Here is a 15,880-nt window from a genome sequence, read left to right on the forward strand (position 1 = left end):
AAAATTTCTAGTGTTGTGTGGAAATGTGTAGTATGTGTTATATTTTAAATAATATATCTTTAAATTTTAACATGATACATACTAACATATAATGAAAGAATTCCTCCTTTTTTAATCATTTGTTTTCTTAATTAATACTACTTTTATTTTATATAGTTTTACTAACTGTTCCTCAAAAGGAATTCTCTTCCATATGAGTCATTCCTCATAAGATTTCTTTGACAATAATCGGATTTTCTTTTTCTTCCACTTTTCTTTTCTTTCTTTCTTTTTTTTTTTTGCGTTTTACATGCTTATATAAATATAACATTTATATAATTATTATTCCTTTTTTTTACTGTTTTATATAAACATAAATTATATGCAATCCACGTGTAGTTTTGCATTTTTTTTAAGTAATTACTTAAGTGAAAAGATAAAGTAATTTAGATATTTATTTACTTATTTATTTATATATGAAAAGCAGTATATTTCTTCCATAAAAAAAGAAAACGATAATTTTCGTATAAACTTTGAAATGTGAGTTATGTTTATGGTACTTATTTTATAAAGATAGCTGGTCAATGTATCCATAAGATTAATCTTCGAAATTAAAAAAAAATATTTTATTGAATGCTACAATTGATATATAAAGATATAGATATATATTGATATCATAAAGATTTGAAATAAAGTAACACGTTTTTCAATCTGAGTTTTAAAAATAAAAATCTTTCTGATGTATTTCCATACTTCTTATATAAGTGCATTTTGAATATTCGATTCAAAATGTTCAAAATGTCTTGAATATTTTTTTATTTTGTTCTACTTGGTTCTTCCTTTTTATACGTCTCATTTTAAGTGCTTGAAGAAGTTAGAAAGTTTCGAAAACAATACCGGTTTTTGAAAAAAACTTTTTTTTTTTTTTACAAAAGTGAAGTTTCTTAATTCCTGACAGTTTTTTCATTGCTTTTTTTTGAATAAATTTGAAAGTTCATGAAAAGTTACTCTTAACATAATTATTTTAAAGAAAAATTCTTCAAAAGAAAAAGAATTATTTTCCTGCAACTTTATACTTTATCGAGACTTTTATTTTATTTAACCTTTATTTTTTCATGATTGAAAGCGATCAATTTTTCAAGATCTTAAAATATTTTTTATCCTCAAATTTTGTTTTTAATTTTTATAGGGTTTAAATCACCGAAGATCAATAATTTTTAAAATTCTAATATATCACATAAAAAAGCGTACGTGCTAAAAAAATCTATTCAATTATCACGGTAATCTTTCGGATCTTATGTTGTTAGATTGAAATGTTGTTCATAGCAAATCTGAAATTATAAAAACGATAATAAACTTGACTAGGAAATAAATTTCATCCATTTTTACACTAAAATTAACACGATAAATAATAAAAAATTATAAAAACGTGATAATGATTTCAGCTTAGTTTTCTTTTATTTCTTCAAATAAATCATGTTTAAAAAAAACTTTATCCATAAAATAAAAAGTACGAAAAATTTATTAAGTAACATGCCGGAAATTTTTAAATTATAAAAGAAGAAAAAATTTAAATTAACAAAAGATTAGAACTCGAGATTTTGATTAATTTACAGTTTCAAAGCTCTCTAAGTTCCAAAAACACATTTAAAAAAAATCATATTTGGCTGTGTATACGACTCAAAACCGACTTGAGCCAGGTAGATAAAACTTATTATATAGTTTTTACATCAAATTTATTTAGAGAATGTATATCTGGTTGTCCGAATATAAGATTCTAATTACTACAAAACTTAGAGATCTAGATGAATAAATTTTGGTACGGATTAATAAGAAAATTGTATAAGGCTATCAAATTTAAAATCAAATTTGTCCATGAATTGGCCGTCTGACGGACTATACATTGGCAAGCATGTAAGCGTGGTAATTCAAAAACCGACTTGTGTAACAACCGCATATAATAACTTGGACTTAATATATTGGCGATTTATCGCCAAAATTGGCAAGCTAACTACACCTTCCGTAACTTTTGTTTGCCAATGGTATGAGGTTATTATATAAAAGTACATTTATTAGTGAATATACAACAAAGTTTCGAGATTACTCCCACTGGTTAGTATCATTTAAATTTTTTTTAAATATAGATAGGATGACCGTTATAAAGTTTTATTCATTTCTTGTCTCCATATAATAAAAATTAAATAATTAATTTGTTAATAAAAAATTTTCTTCGCTTTACATATGATATAGTTGAGAGCACAATCCGTATACTGATGTTTCGGAACAGAAGTTTAAATACAATATTTTACATTTAATACAATAATAATACAATAATTTAAATACAATATTGTAATTTTCAATTCATTTTCCAATCGGAGCACATCCTTTATTAGCCACCGATGAGCAGCTTTTTAACCGAAATTAAAGAATCGTTTTAAATTGGACTTTTAATTCATTCCGAAATCAAAGTAAATGCTTATAAAAAAACCCTTTTATATTTGTTCTTTTTTGTTTTATCTCTTCTACTACAAGTAGCATTTCCTAGCCCAATCATAAGTTTACGCACACATATCAATTTCTTTTCTTCAAATCAGAGAATCACGCGATTGATTAGTTTTCTGTAGTGAAGAAAATCATTATAAGCAACTTTATGGTGTTTTAATTTTTATTCTTTTATCCGATGAACGAAGAGTAATACATTGAATGAAGAAACTATTTGATTCAATGAGCTGAAAACAGCATACAAAAAAAAAAATCCCTTTTTTTTCCATTACATGAGAGACAATTCTTTTATTTTTTGATTCCCCGATGGGAGATTTCTTTTATCGTTTGTTGGTATTTGTTTTTTTAAGAATGGTTGTATCTGAATGATAAGAATATGAAGGTGGCATTTGAATGGATGGTTTAATTAATGTTTTCGGTGCAGCAAGTGGAAATAATTAAATTATTTCTTAAATATTGAAGAAAATTCTTACTATTTCTCACAAAGCATCTGAACAATAAATTTGTTCGGAAATAGTTATTTCATTCATTCGAGTTGTTTCTGATAAATTAAAGCAAATGTTAAAAATTTTGAAAAGAAATAATGATAACTCTTTTTCTTCTAATTTAGTAAAGAAATATTAAACAAATGGAAATAAATTCTAAATAATATAAATCAATTTCTTTATTTTTATTTCCTTTTAATACTTTTTTTGTAAATGGAGAATAAAAATCTAAACATTTTATTAAGAATATTTCTATTCGATTTTTGCATTAAATCAGAAAAATGTAATAAATTACCAAGTCATCATTATAGCAAAAGAATTTTTATTGTAAGCTAAACAGTTAAATGTTTAAAGAATTGCAATCAAAATTTTTTCTCTGCGGTCCATTTTTGTGCCATTTTATTTTTGTGGAATTTTTTATGTAGTATATGGATTCTAACGGCGGTGGTATCATAACACAGTTGTATCGTGTTCTTCAGTTTTTAAATGTACACTAATGTCATATGTATGGTTTACAATGTAAATACATATCACATCCACTAATTCCAATATTCCAAATTAAAGTAAATAATATAATTCAAAAATAAATCAACTCTAATAACTTCTAGTGATGAAAGTGATTTTGAACCAGTTCATCACAAGCTCGAGTTTTGGATTACAACGTGTAGTGCAATTATGTGCATTTTGAAAATTTCTCCATGTTTAGAATAAGATATCAAATTTTTAAAAGAAATTTCTACGTGTGAAATTTAATTTTTTTTTTTATTTGGAAAGAGCTTTCTCATTATTTTGTAAATCTTCGATAGATTATCTAAATGAGACTTTTTCATACGGTCCCCCATTACCGCACATTTTTTTTTCTTTAATACGTTGTAAAAAAAAGAACTTGTTATAGCTATTGATGAAATTGTGGATTATTTTTTTGTGTGATTTCTTTTACACTCTCTTTATCTAACACTTAAAAATAAGTTTGATTGTATACCGAAAGAAAATAATTTTTTGTTCAAGTACGCATTAAACATTTGACAAAATATCAAACTTGCCATTTTTATGCATTTAGACCATTTTAATCAACTCAACATGAAGCAAAATATTTACCACAGATCATGAAAACATAAACTTTCTACTTTTTAAAATTTACTTATCATAATCAAACAAGTACAAACGCAAAATATATTCATTTTTGGTATAAGGTTTTGTTTAAAACTGAGATCGAAACGTCAATATTTTAATTATAATTACTCCGAATATTCATAAAAAGACTGAAATTATCTACAAAAGAAAAAGAAAATTATCTACAAAAGAAAAAGAACTTAAAAGCATCTTATACCATACATTTTTATTTATTTTCTGATTCGGTATGACTTTAAAAATAAAGTATTTAACTATTTTTCCCACAATGTGTCAAAACTCAGCCATTCAAAAACGACTGCGTCATCTTCTAACCAACAATTGATGCCTCATGCAAGCAACGTAACTCCAGCAAAGCAAAAGAAACTAATTCGGTTTACGCTCTTCCACTTGACATTTTACAGGACAAAAAGCTGTTCAAAACAGTTTTCCTTTAGCCGAAGTCGTGGCGACTTTTTTGTGGAAGCTCCTACTGCCAAATGAGCCTAGACAGGTTGACATGTTTGCCGGAATAGTTTCTTCCTTGTAAATTCTTCCTTTCTACTGGTAAGGTCTTGAACATGGAAGTTCGACATTTTATGTCTTTATAAATATCATACACAAACATGGATTAATAATTCGCATTAATTTAATCTACTCCTTTCTATTAAAATAAACTATTTACAATTTTTCAATTTTATAAGAAATTATTATAAGTGTATTAAAAAAGTACGAATGTTTTATCACAACTCTGGTGGCCAAACGAATTTATAAAATCTTGAAGCATTAATAAGACTATTCGAAAAAAATTTAATTTTATAATTCGAAAACTAAAATTTAAATTTTTATCGAAAATTTATGAATTTCTTTTCGTATAATAATTTTTGGTGACTTTATTTTCTTATTATATAGTTCAGCACTTCACGCCATTAAGATTTTTTTTAACGTCCAGATTTTTATTAAAAAATAAATGTCTACAATTCAATACGTCAACAAAACCTTGTTTTACAAAACTTACATTTTTATTATTTTGTTCTTTTTAATTTTCAGTATATTTTATGATATATTATTTTAAACATGTTTACTTTCATATTTTTGTTTTCAAATTCATTTATTCATTTCTATTAACATTCACACCCATGTGCGGAATTTATTCTATTCCCTTTTATTAAGGTAAATAATAGAAGTAATGTAAATAATATAAGTTACAACAAGTTTCTATTAGTGTACTAACAAGTTTTATGGCGACTTATTATTCATTTACTTAAAAAGTAGAAGTATTTTTATCTCAAATCTGGAGGACAAAACAAAATTGGGAAATTGTGAAGCATTCATGAAAATACTCTACCAAATTGGAATTGTGTAAATATTAAATTAAATTTTATCCTAAATATAGAAAATTTTTTGAATGAATTTCATTGCTTTTTTTTTGTCGTATATTTCGGCGCTCCTCGTTTTTAAGATGTTTTTAATCTGCAGATTGTTAGTAAAAAATTATTTTCTATAACTCAGTCCATCAATAAAATATTGTTCAAAAAATTTCATATTTCATATTTTCTATTTTTTATTGTTTAATGCATTTTGTGATGCATAGTTTTATGCATTAAGCTGACTTATATAATACATTTTTTTTTCAATTTTCTTTAAATTCCCTCCTTACTTACAGAACTAAATTTTCATTGATTTTTTTATTAAATGATAATTAAATCTATAATCATGCATTATTTCAGATTTCTGTAACATCCAGAAGCAAGTGCAAAATCGAATTTAAGAGATTCCATATTTACACACTTCAAACAAATTAAATTGAATAAAAGTATGTAATAATTAGGCATCAAAGTGCGGAAGTGATAGAAAAATTTTGAACCAGTTTTCAAAGATTCAGAGAATATTTATTATTTAGTTTATTTAAACAATTAAATGCATATAATTGAAAATTATTTGCATAGAGATAGGATATTGAATAACATCTAGAAAAAACATTTGATCGCATATGTTTAGAATGAAAGCTGGTTTTTGCAAATAGAAAGAACTGTGGAGAAACAGTTTCGTTATCAATCTAAAAATCATATGTAATTCTTAATACAAGATTTATCATGATCAGCTGTACATTTGCTTTTGCTAAAATCTATCATTTGAAGGATAAAATAAATTTAAGCTTTTGACATGCAACCTTGCTTCTTTTAATTTTAATGCAAAAATCGCTAATAAGACGAGATTTATGTATTATAGCAATGCTTATACAACCGTTATATCACTACAAATTACACGTAATTACACGTAAATTACACGTAACAAGTAACAATCATTTGCTGAAATGGGCATATGTATCGTATTCACTAGTAAAATTAGACAAATTCATGTGCATCAATTAGCATGGTTTGTAAATGGTTATAGGAATGTCGTTTGACAGTTTGTGCATTAAGATTGTGCTACGAATAAGAAATCCAAATATTTATAATTTGAGTCCCTGAAGATGTTGCAGCGCTGTTACGAAGAAAAAATTTGCTTATATATTTTGCCCATCCATTTGACAGGTATCCAGGTAAAATGTATAATGCAAGCAAGTACATGAATTTAAGAATCTTGGAAAACAAATTCAACTGAATAAAAATTCCAGTGTATACTTAATAATCAATTTACATTTCTGTTACAAAATATTCATGTTTTCGTATATATTTAATACTAAAATTTTTGAATACGTCAATTTTATGGGCTATGTAAATCTAACTTCAAGCAGTTTTTTTATTTATTTATTTATGTATTTAGTTTAATATTTTGGGAAAAATATGTATTATGAAATAAAAAACACGACTTCTAATAAATGATAAATTTTTTGTCTTTCAAAAAAACTTCTGAAAAAATGTGAAATTTTGATTATATTAATGCAGAATTTGCTCCAAAAATTCAGCTCATAAATATCTTTAATCGGGAAAACATGTAATATATAAATATAAATATAAATCATATTTGTTCATATAAATCAAAAATAATGCAATGTTTATAGAAAGTTGGACAATATGCAGTGAATGTCATCTAACTTTCTCTGAACACGGAAAACCGATTTTACTTAAGAATTATTTTTAAAATCTCCTAAAACTTCAAACAGAATTCTGAAAAAAGAGTTATACATATATACAAACATCTCAAACAGACAAAAAAATTTCTTTTCAGTTTTTTTTATCTTTAAATACCAAGTATGATATTTCTGAAAAAGAATCATCTTACTTTCTATCTGCATTTTAAGTGATAATATTTATAGGGCTGATATATTATCAGTAAATTGCACCACATCGCATGCATGAAATTTTAAAATAATCATTCAAAATGCTCAACAGTCAAGAATCATTAAAACGATTTTTCAAACATTCAATTCAATTTTCATTAAATTTAATCAAAATATTAATACCTTTACTTAGTAATTTATGCTGCTATTGACGCCCAAACATGATTTTTTCGCTACTTAAAACTTTAAGAGAGTAAACTTTAAATTGATACCGATTTTATTTCAATATAATTTATCCACTATCTTCAAGAAGTATAAAAAACAATTTTAAGTATGTTTTACAAGAATATTTTACATTGTTGTAATGAATGGATTCATGCACACGAACCTAGATGAAATGTTAAAATTATACTTTTTATGAACGTTAGAAACAATACAATTAACAGTAAATTTAATACAAAGAGTCATTCCGTTTAAAACATTATCATGTTACAATATTTTAGGGCAATGGAATCACATTTATAATTATTAAGAAATGACTAGACTTTTATAAATAACTATCATGGTTAATTTTTAATGAAATAGCAGCAATGCTGTTTGAAGCTGATATGATTACTTTAAAATCTGTAAATAATGTTTTCGATATTTTTCTAAATAAATAAAACTTCATTCTCGGTGAAACTAATTAAATATTATTTTGTATTGCTAACTTTAAATCCGTAATATCTTTCATTTATATAGCTACAAGTGCTAACGAAAATTCAGACATCAAAGAATTTAGAATACTACGTTTTATTTTATCTATTCTATAAATTACGAAACATGTTAGTTAGCTCAGATACAACTCAATAATAGCGAGTGTATGATAAACGAGAAAAATAAATTTAATTAATGATGAAAAGACCCAAACGTACCTTTTCTGACATTGATTCAGAAATATGATTTTCATTTCTATATAGGCAAAAATGAACTATTTATGCATTCGAAGATTTCGTCGAAAGATCCTACGGTTGTATTTCGTCAACAGGGAATCGAACCCTGCGCACATGAGCAGGAATCTTGCATAAACCCACTACACCAGCGGTGCTCGTTAAGCGGTTTTCAATACTCTTTTTCCGACGTTGATTTAGAAATGATATTTTCAATTCTATGTTAGCAAAATTTACGATTCGCGCATTTGAAACATTACCAAAACAACCAACAGTTGCTTTGCGCCGCTCGGGAATCGAACCCGTCGCACAGGAATGGGAATCTTGTATGTTACCACTACACCTGCGGCACTCGATAAGTGTATTTCAATGCTCTTTTTCCGACGTTGATTTAGAAATGTAATTTTCAATTCTAAATTAGCAAAATCAACGATTCGTGCATTTGAAAAATTACAGAAACAAGCAACAGTTGCTTTGCGCCGCCCGGGAATCGAACCCGGGGGAAAAGAATGGGAATCTTGCATGTTACCACTACACCAGCGGCGCTCGATAAGGTGTTTTCAATGCTCTTTTTCTGACGTTGATTTAGAAATGTAATTTTCAATTCTTTCTTAGCAAAATTAACGATACGTGCATTTGACGGATTGAAGAAACAACCATGAGTTGCTTAGCGCCGCTCGGGAATCGAACCCGTTGCACAAGAATGGGAATCTTGTATGTTACCACTACACCTGCGGCGCTCGATAAGTGTATTTCAATGCTCTTTTTCCAACGTTGATTTAGAAATGTAATTTTCAATTCTTTATTAGCAAAATTACCAATTCGTTCATTTGAAAGATCAGAGAAACAACCAACAGTTGCTTTGCGCCGCCCGGGAATCGAACCCGGTGCACAAGAATGGGAATCTTGCATGTTACCACTACACCAGCGCCGCTCGATAAGGTGTTTTTAATGCTCTTTCTCCGACGTTGATTTAGAAATGGAATATTCAATTCTATATTAGCAAAATTAAAGATTCGTGCTCTTGAAAGATTAGAGAAACAACCAACAGTTGCTTAGCGCCGCTCAGGAATCGAATCCGTCGCACAAGAATGGGAATCTTGTATGTTACCACTACACCTGCGGCGCTCGATAAAGGGATTTCAATGCTCTTTTTCCGACGTTGATTAAGAAATGTAATTTTCAATTCTTTATTAGCAATTTTAACGATTCGTGCATTTGAAGGATTAAAGAAACAACCAACAGTTGCTTTGCGCCGCCCGGGAATCGAACCCGGTGCACAAGAATAGGAAACTTGCATGTTACCACTACACCAGTGCCGCTCGATAAGGGGATTTCAATGCTCTTTCTCCGACATTGATTTAGAAATGTAATATTCAATTCTATATTAGCAAAATTAAAGATTCGCGCATTTGAAAGATTACAGAAACCACCAACAGTTGCTTTGTGTCGCCCGGGAACCGAACCCGGCACACAAGAATTCGAATCTCTCATGTTACCACTACACCAGCGGCGCTCGATAAGGGGATTTCAATCCTCTTTTTCTGACGTTGATTTAGAAATGTAATTTTCAATTCTATATTAGCAAAATTAGCGATTCGTGCATTTGAAAGATTAGAGAAACAAGCAACAGTTGCTTTGCGCCGCCCGGGAATCGAACCCGGCACACAAGAATAGTAATTTTGAATGTTACCACTACACCATCGGCGCTCAATGAGGGGTTTTCAATGCTCTTTTTCCGACGTTGATTTAGAAATGTAATTTTCAATTCTTTCTTAGCAAAATTAACGATACGTGCATTTGACGGATTGAAGAAACAACCAAGAGTTGCTTGGCGCCGCTCGGGAATCGAACCCGTCGCACAAGAATGGGAATCTTGTTTGTTACCACTACACCTGCGGCGCTCGATAAGTGTATTTCAATTCTCTTTTTCCAACGTTGATTTAGAAATGTAATTTTCAATTCTTTATTAGCAAAATTACCAATTCGTTCATTTGAAAGATCAGAGAAACAACCAATAGTTGCTTTGCGCCGCCCGGGAATCGAACCCGGTGCACAAGAATGGGAATCTTGCATGTTACCACTACACCAGCGCCGCTCGATAAGGTGTTTTTAATGCTCTTTCTCCGACGTTGATTTAGAAATGGAATATTCAATTCTAAATTAGCAAAATCAACGATTCGTGGATTTGAAAGATTAGAGAAACAAGCAACAAGTGCTTTGCGTCGCCCGGGAACCGAACCCGGCACACAAGAATTTGAATCTCTCATGTTACCACTACACCAGCGGCGCTCGATAAGGTGTTTTTAATGCTCTTTCTCCGACGTTGATTTAGAACTGGAATATTCAATTCAATATTAGAAAAATTAACGATTTGTGCTCTTGAAAGATTAGAGAAACAACCAACAGTTGCTTTGCGCCGCCCGGGAATCGAACCCGGTGCACAAGAATGGGAATCTTGCATGTTACCACTACACCAGCGGCACTCGATAAGCTGCTTTTAATGCTCTTTCCCCGACGTTGATTTAGAAATGGAATATTCAATTCTAAATTAGCAAAATCAACGATTCGTGCATTTGAAAGATTACAGAAACCACCAACAGTTGCTTTGCGTCGAACGGGAACCGAACCCGGAACACAAGAATTTAATCTTGCATGTTACCACTACACCAGCGGCGCTCGATAAGGGGATTTCAATGCTCTTTTTCCAACGTTGATTTAGAAATGTAATTTTCAATTCTATATTAGCGATTCGTGCATTTGAAAGATTAGAGAAACAACCAACAGTATCTTTGCGCCGCCCGGAAATCGAACCCGGCACACAAGAATGGGAATCTCGCATGTTACCACTACACCAGCGGCGCTCGATAAGGGGATTTCAATGCTCTTTATCCGACGTTGATTAAGAAATGTAATTTTCAATTCTTTCTTAGCAAAATTAACGATTCGGGCATTTGAAAGATTAGCAAAAAAAATAACACTTGCTTTGCGCCGCCCGGGAATCGAACCCGGTGCACAAGAATGGGAATCTTGCATGTTACCACTACACCAGCGGCGCTCGATAAGCTGTTTTTAATGCTCTTTCCCCGACGTTGATTTAGAAATGGAATATTCAATTCTAAATTAGCAAAATCAACGATTCGTGCATTTGAAAAATTACAGAAACAAGCAACAGTTGCTTTGCGCCGCCCGGGGGGAAAGAATGGGAATCTTGCATGTTACCACTACACCAGCGGCGCTCGATAAGGTGTTTTCAATGCTCTTTTTCTGACGTTGATTTAGAAATGTAATTTTCAATTCTTTCTTAGCAAAATTAACGATACGTGCATTTGACGGATTGAAGAAACAACCAAGAGTTGCTTAGCGCCGCTCGGGAATCGAACCCGTCGCACAAGAATGGGAATCTTGTATGTTACCACTACACCTGCGGCGCTCGATAAGTGTATTTCAATGCTCTTTTTCCAACGTTGATTTAGAAATGTAATTTTCAATTCTTTATTAGCAAAATTACCAATTCGTTCATTTGAAAGATCAGAGAAACATCCAACAGTTGCTTTGCGCCGCCCGGGAATCGAACCCGGTGCACAAGAATGGGAATCCTGTATGTTACCACTACACCAGCGCCGCTCGATAAGGTGTTTTTAATGCTCTTTCTCCGACGTTGATTTAGAAATGGAATATTCAATTCTATATTAGCAAAATTAAAGATTCGTGCTCTTGAAAGATTAGAGAAACAACCAACAGTTGCTTAGCGCCGCTCAGGAATCGAATCCGTCGCACAAGAATGGGAATCTTGTATGTTACCACTACACCTGCGGCGCTCGATAAAGGGATTTCAATGCTCTTTTTCCGACGTTGATTAAGAAATTTAATTTTCAATTCTTTATTAGCAATTTTAACGATTCGTGCATTTGAAGGATTAAAGAAACAACCAACAGTTGCTTTGCGCCGCCCGGGAATCGAACCCGGTGCACAAGAATAGGAAACTTGCATGTTACCACTACACCAGTGCCGCTCGATGAGGGGATTTCAATGCTCTTTCTCCGACATTGATTTAGAAATGTAATAGTCAATTCTATATTAGCAAAATTAAAGATTCGCGCATTTGAAAGATTACAGAAACCACCAACAGTTGCTTTGCGTCGCCCGGGAACCGAACCCGGCATACAAGAATTTGAATCTCTCATGTTACCACTACACCAGCGGCGCTCGATAAGGGGATTTCAATCCTCTTTTTCTGACGTTGATTTAGAAATGTAATTTTCAATTCTATATTAGCAAAATTAGCGATTCGTGCATTTGAAAGATTAGAGAAACAAGCAACAGTTGCTTTGCGCCGCCCGGGAATCGAACCCGGCACACAAGAATAGTAATTTTGAAAGTTACCACTACACCATCGGCGCTCAATGAGGGGTTTTCAATGCTCTTTTTCCGACGTTGATTTAGAAATGTAATTTTCAATTCTTTCTTAGCAAAATTAACGATACGTGCATTTGACGGATTGAAGAAACAACCAAGAGTTGCTTAGCGCCGCTCGGGAATCGAACCCGTCGCACAAGAATGGGAATCCTGTATGTTACCACTACACCTGCGGCGCTCGATAAGTGTATTTCAATTCTCTTTTTCCAACGTTGATTTAGAAATGTAATTTTCAATTCTTTATTAGCAAAATTACCAATTCGTTCATTTGAAAGATCAGAGAAACAACCAATAGTTGCTTTGCGCCGCCCGGGAATCGAACCCGGGGAACAAGAATGGGAATCTTTCATGTTACCACTACACCAGCGGCGCTCGATAAGCTGTTTTTAATGCTCTTTCCCCGACGTTGATTTAGAAATGGAATATTCAATTCTAAATTAGCAAAATCAACGATTCGTGCATTTGAAAGATTACAGAAACCACCAACAGTTGCTTTGCGTCGAACGGGAACCGAACCCGGAACACAAGAATTTAATCTTGCATGTTACCACTACACCAGCGGCGCTCGATAAGGGGATTTCAATGCTCTTTTTCCGACGTTGATTTAGAAATGTAATTTTCAATTCTATATTAGCGATTCGTGCATTTGAAAGATTAGAGAAACAACCAACAGTATCTTTGCGCCGCCCGGAAATCGAACCCGGCACACAAGAATGGGAATCTCGCATGTTACCACTACACCAGCGGCGCTCGATAAGGGGATTTCAATGCTCTTTATCCGACGTTGATTAAGAAATGTAATTTTCAATTCTTTCTTAGCAAAATTAACGATTCGTGCATTTGAAAGATTAGCACAAAAAATAACACTTGCTTTGCACCGCCCGGGAATCGAACCCGGTGCACAACAATGGGAATCTTGCATGTTACCACTACACCAGCGGCGCTCGATAAGCTGTTTTTAATGCTCTTTCCCCGACGTTGATTTAGAAATGGAATATTCAATTCTAAATTAGCAAAATCAACGATTCGTGCATTTAAAAATTACAGAAACAAGCAACAGTTGCTTTGCGCCGCCCGGTGGAAAAGAATGGGAATCTTGCATGTTACCACTACACCAGCGGCGCTCGATAAGGTGTTTTCAATGCTCTTTTTCTGACGTTGATTTAGAAATGTAATTTTCAATTCTATATTAGCAAAATGAGCGATTCGTGCATTTGAAAGATTAGAGAAACACCCAACAGTATCTTTGCGCCGCCCGGAAATCGAACCCGGCACACAAGAATGGGAATCTTGCATGTTACCACTACACCAGCGCCGCTCGATAAGGTGTTTTTAATGCTCTTTCTCCGACTTTGATTTAGAAATGGAATATTCAATTCTTTATTAGCAAAATTAAAGATTCGTGCTCTTGAAAGATTAGAGAAACAACCAACAGTTGCTTAGCACCGCTAAGGAATCGAATCCGTCGCACAAGAATGGGAATCTTGTATGTTACCACTACACCTGCGGCGCTCGATAAAGGGATTTCAATGCTCTTTTTCCGACGTTGATTAAGAAATGTAATTTTCAATTCTTTATTAGCAATTTTAACGATTCGTGCATTTGAAGGATTAAAGAAACAACCAACAGTTGCTTTGCGACGCCCGGGAATCGAACCCGGTGCACAAGAATAGAAACTTGCATGTTACCACTACACCAGTGCCGCTCGATAAGGGGATTTCAATGCTCTTTCTCCGACATTGATTTAGAAATATAATATTCAATTCTATATTAGCAAAATTAAAGATTCGCGCATTTGAAAGATTACAGAAACCACCAACAGTTGCTTTGCGTCGCCCGGGAACCGAACCCGGCACACAAGAATTTGAATCTCTCATGTTACCACTACACCAGCGGCGCTCGATAAGGGGATTTCAATCCTCTTTTTCTGACGTTGATTTAGAAATGTAATTTTCAATTCTATATTAGCAAAATGAGCGATTCGTGCATTTGAAAGATTAGAGAAACAAGCAACAGTTGCTTTGCGCCGCCCGGGAATCGAACCCGGAGCACAAGAATGGGAATCTTGCATGTTACCACTACACCAGCGGCGCTCGATAAGGGTATTTCAATGCTCTTTTTCCGACGTTGATTTAGAAATGTAATTTTCAATTCTTTCTTAGCAAAATTAACGATTCGTGCATTTGAAAGATTAGACAAACAACCAACAATTGCTTTTCGCCGCCCGGGAATCGAACCCGGCACACAAGAATAGGAATTTTGAATGTTACCACTACACCATCGGCGCTCAATGAGGGGTTTTCAATGCTCTTTTTCCGACGTTGATTTAGAAATGTAATTTTCAATTCTTTCTTAGCAAAATTAACGATACGTGCATTTGACGGATTGAAGAAACAACCAAGAGTTGCTTAGCGCCGCTCGGGAATCGAACCCGTCGCACAAGAATGGGAATCTTGTATGTTACCACTACACCTGCGGCGCTCGATAAGTGTATTTCAATTCTCTTTTTCCAACGTTGATTTAGAAATGTAATTTTCAATTCTTTATTAGCAAAATTACCAATTCGTTCATTTGAAAGATCAGAGAAACAACCAATAGTTGCTTTGCGCCGCCCGGGAATCGAACCCGGTGCACAAGAATGGGAATCTTGCATGTTACCACTACACCAGCGGCGCTCTATAAGGGGATTTCAATGCTCTTTTTCCGACGTTGATTTAGAAATGTAATTTTCAATTCTTTATTAGCAATTTTAACGATTCGTGCATTTGAAGGATTAAAGAAACAACCAACAGTTGCTTTGCGCCGCCCGGGAATTGAACCCGGTGCACAAGAATAGGAAACTTGCATGTTACCACTACACCAGTGCCGCTCGATAAGGGGATTTCAATGCTCTTTTTCCGACGTTGATTTAGAAATGTAATTTTCAATTCTATATTAGCGATTCGTGCATTTGAAAGATTAGAGAAACAACCAACAGTATCTTTGCGCCGCCCGGAAATCGAACCCGGCACACAAGAATGGGAATCTCGCATGTTACCACTACACCAGCGGCGCTCGATAAGGGGATTTCAATGCTCTTTTTCCGACTTTGATTAAGAAATGTAATTTTCAATTCTTTCTTAGCAAAATTAACGATTCGTGCATTTGAAAGATTAGCAAAAAAAATAACACTTGCTTTGCGCCGCCCGGGAATAGAACCCGGTGCACAAGAATGGGAATTTTGCATGTTA

At 32.7% G+C, this 15,880-nt stretch overlaps 13 non-coding genes across 13 annotated transcripts; all 13 read right to left on the reverse strand.

Annotated features, from left to right (window-relative positions):
- Positions 1-8,706: 8,706 nt before the first annotated feature.
- Trnag-ccc (transfer RNA glycine (anticodon CCC)) lies at positions 8,707-8,777 on the reverse strand. Its single transcript has one exon. It is a non-coding gene; the product is annotated as a tRNA-Gly (tRNA).
- Positions 8,778-9,094: 317 nt separating this feature from the next.
- Trnag-ccc (transfer RNA glycine (anticodon CCC)) lies at positions 9,095-9,165 on the reverse strand. The gene has a single exon. It is a non-coding gene; the product is annotated as a tRNA-Gly (tRNA).
- A 705-nt stretch (positions 9,166-9,870) lies between these two features.
- Trnas-acu (transfer RNA serine (anticodon ACU)) lies at positions 9,871-9,941 on the reverse strand. The gene has a single exon. It is a non-coding gene; the product is annotated as a tRNA-Ser (tRNA).
- A 317-nt stretch (positions 9,942-10,258) lies between these two features.
- Positions 10,259-10,329, reverse strand: Trnag-ccc (transfer RNA glycine (anticodon CCC)). The gene has a single exon. It is a non-coding gene; the product is annotated as a tRNA-Gly (tRNA).
- Positions 10,330-10,646: 317 nt separating this feature from the next.
- Positions 10,647-10,717, reverse strand: Trnag-ccc (transfer RNA glycine (anticodon CCC)). The gene has a single exon. It is a non-coding gene; the product is annotated as a tRNA-Gly (tRNA).
- Positions 10,718-11,024: 307 nt separating this feature from the next.
- On the reverse strand, positions 11,025-11,095 carry Trnag-ccc (transfer RNA glycine (anticodon CCC)). Its single transcript has one exon. It is a non-coding gene; the product is annotated as a tRNA-Gly (tRNA).
- A 123-nt stretch (positions 11,096-11,218) lies between these two features.
- On the reverse strand, positions 11,219-11,289 carry Trnag-ccc (transfer RNA glycine (anticodon CCC)). The gene has a single exon. It is a non-coding gene; the product is annotated as a tRNA-Gly (tRNA).
- A 1,662-nt stretch (positions 11,290-12,951) lies between these two features.
- On the reverse strand, positions 12,952-13,022 carry Trnag-ccc (transfer RNA glycine (anticodon CCC)). Its single transcript has one exon. It is a non-coding gene; the product is annotated as a tRNA-Gly (tRNA).
- A 307-nt stretch (positions 13,023-13,329) lies between these two features.
- On the reverse strand, positions 13,330-13,400 carry Trnag-ccc (transfer RNA glycine (anticodon CCC)). The gene has a single exon. It is a non-coding gene; the product is annotated as a tRNA-Gly (tRNA).
- Positions 13,401-13,523: 123 nt separating this feature from the next.
- Positions 13,524-13,594, reverse strand: Trnag-ccc (transfer RNA glycine (anticodon CCC)). Its single transcript has one exon. It is a non-coding gene; the product is annotated as a tRNA-Gly (tRNA).
- A 1,078-nt stretch (positions 13,595-14,672) lies between these two features.
- Trnag-ccc (transfer RNA glycine (anticodon CCC)) lies at positions 14,673-14,743 on the reverse strand. Its single transcript has one exon. It is a non-coding gene; the product is annotated as a tRNA-Gly (tRNA).
- A 511-nt stretch (positions 14,744-15,254) lies between these two features.
- On the reverse strand, positions 15,255-15,325 carry Trnag-ccc (transfer RNA glycine (anticodon CCC)). Its single transcript has one exon. It is a non-coding gene; the product is annotated as a tRNA-Gly (tRNA).
- Positions 15,326-15,633: 308 nt separating this feature from the next.
- Trnag-ccc (transfer RNA glycine (anticodon CCC)) lies at positions 15,634-15,704 on the reverse strand. The gene has a single exon. It is a non-coding gene; the product is annotated as a tRNA-Gly (tRNA).
- Between the last annotated feature and the right edge of the window lie 176 nt (positions 15,705-15,880).

The sequence above is a fragment of the Argiope bruennichi genome, chromosome 10 (genome assembly GCF_947563725.1).
Source record: "Argiope bruennichi chromosome 10, qqArgBrue1.1, whole genome shotgun sequence".
Lineage (NCBI taxonomy): Eukaryota > Metazoa > Arthropoda > Arachnida > Araneae > Araneidae > Argiope > Argiope bruennichi.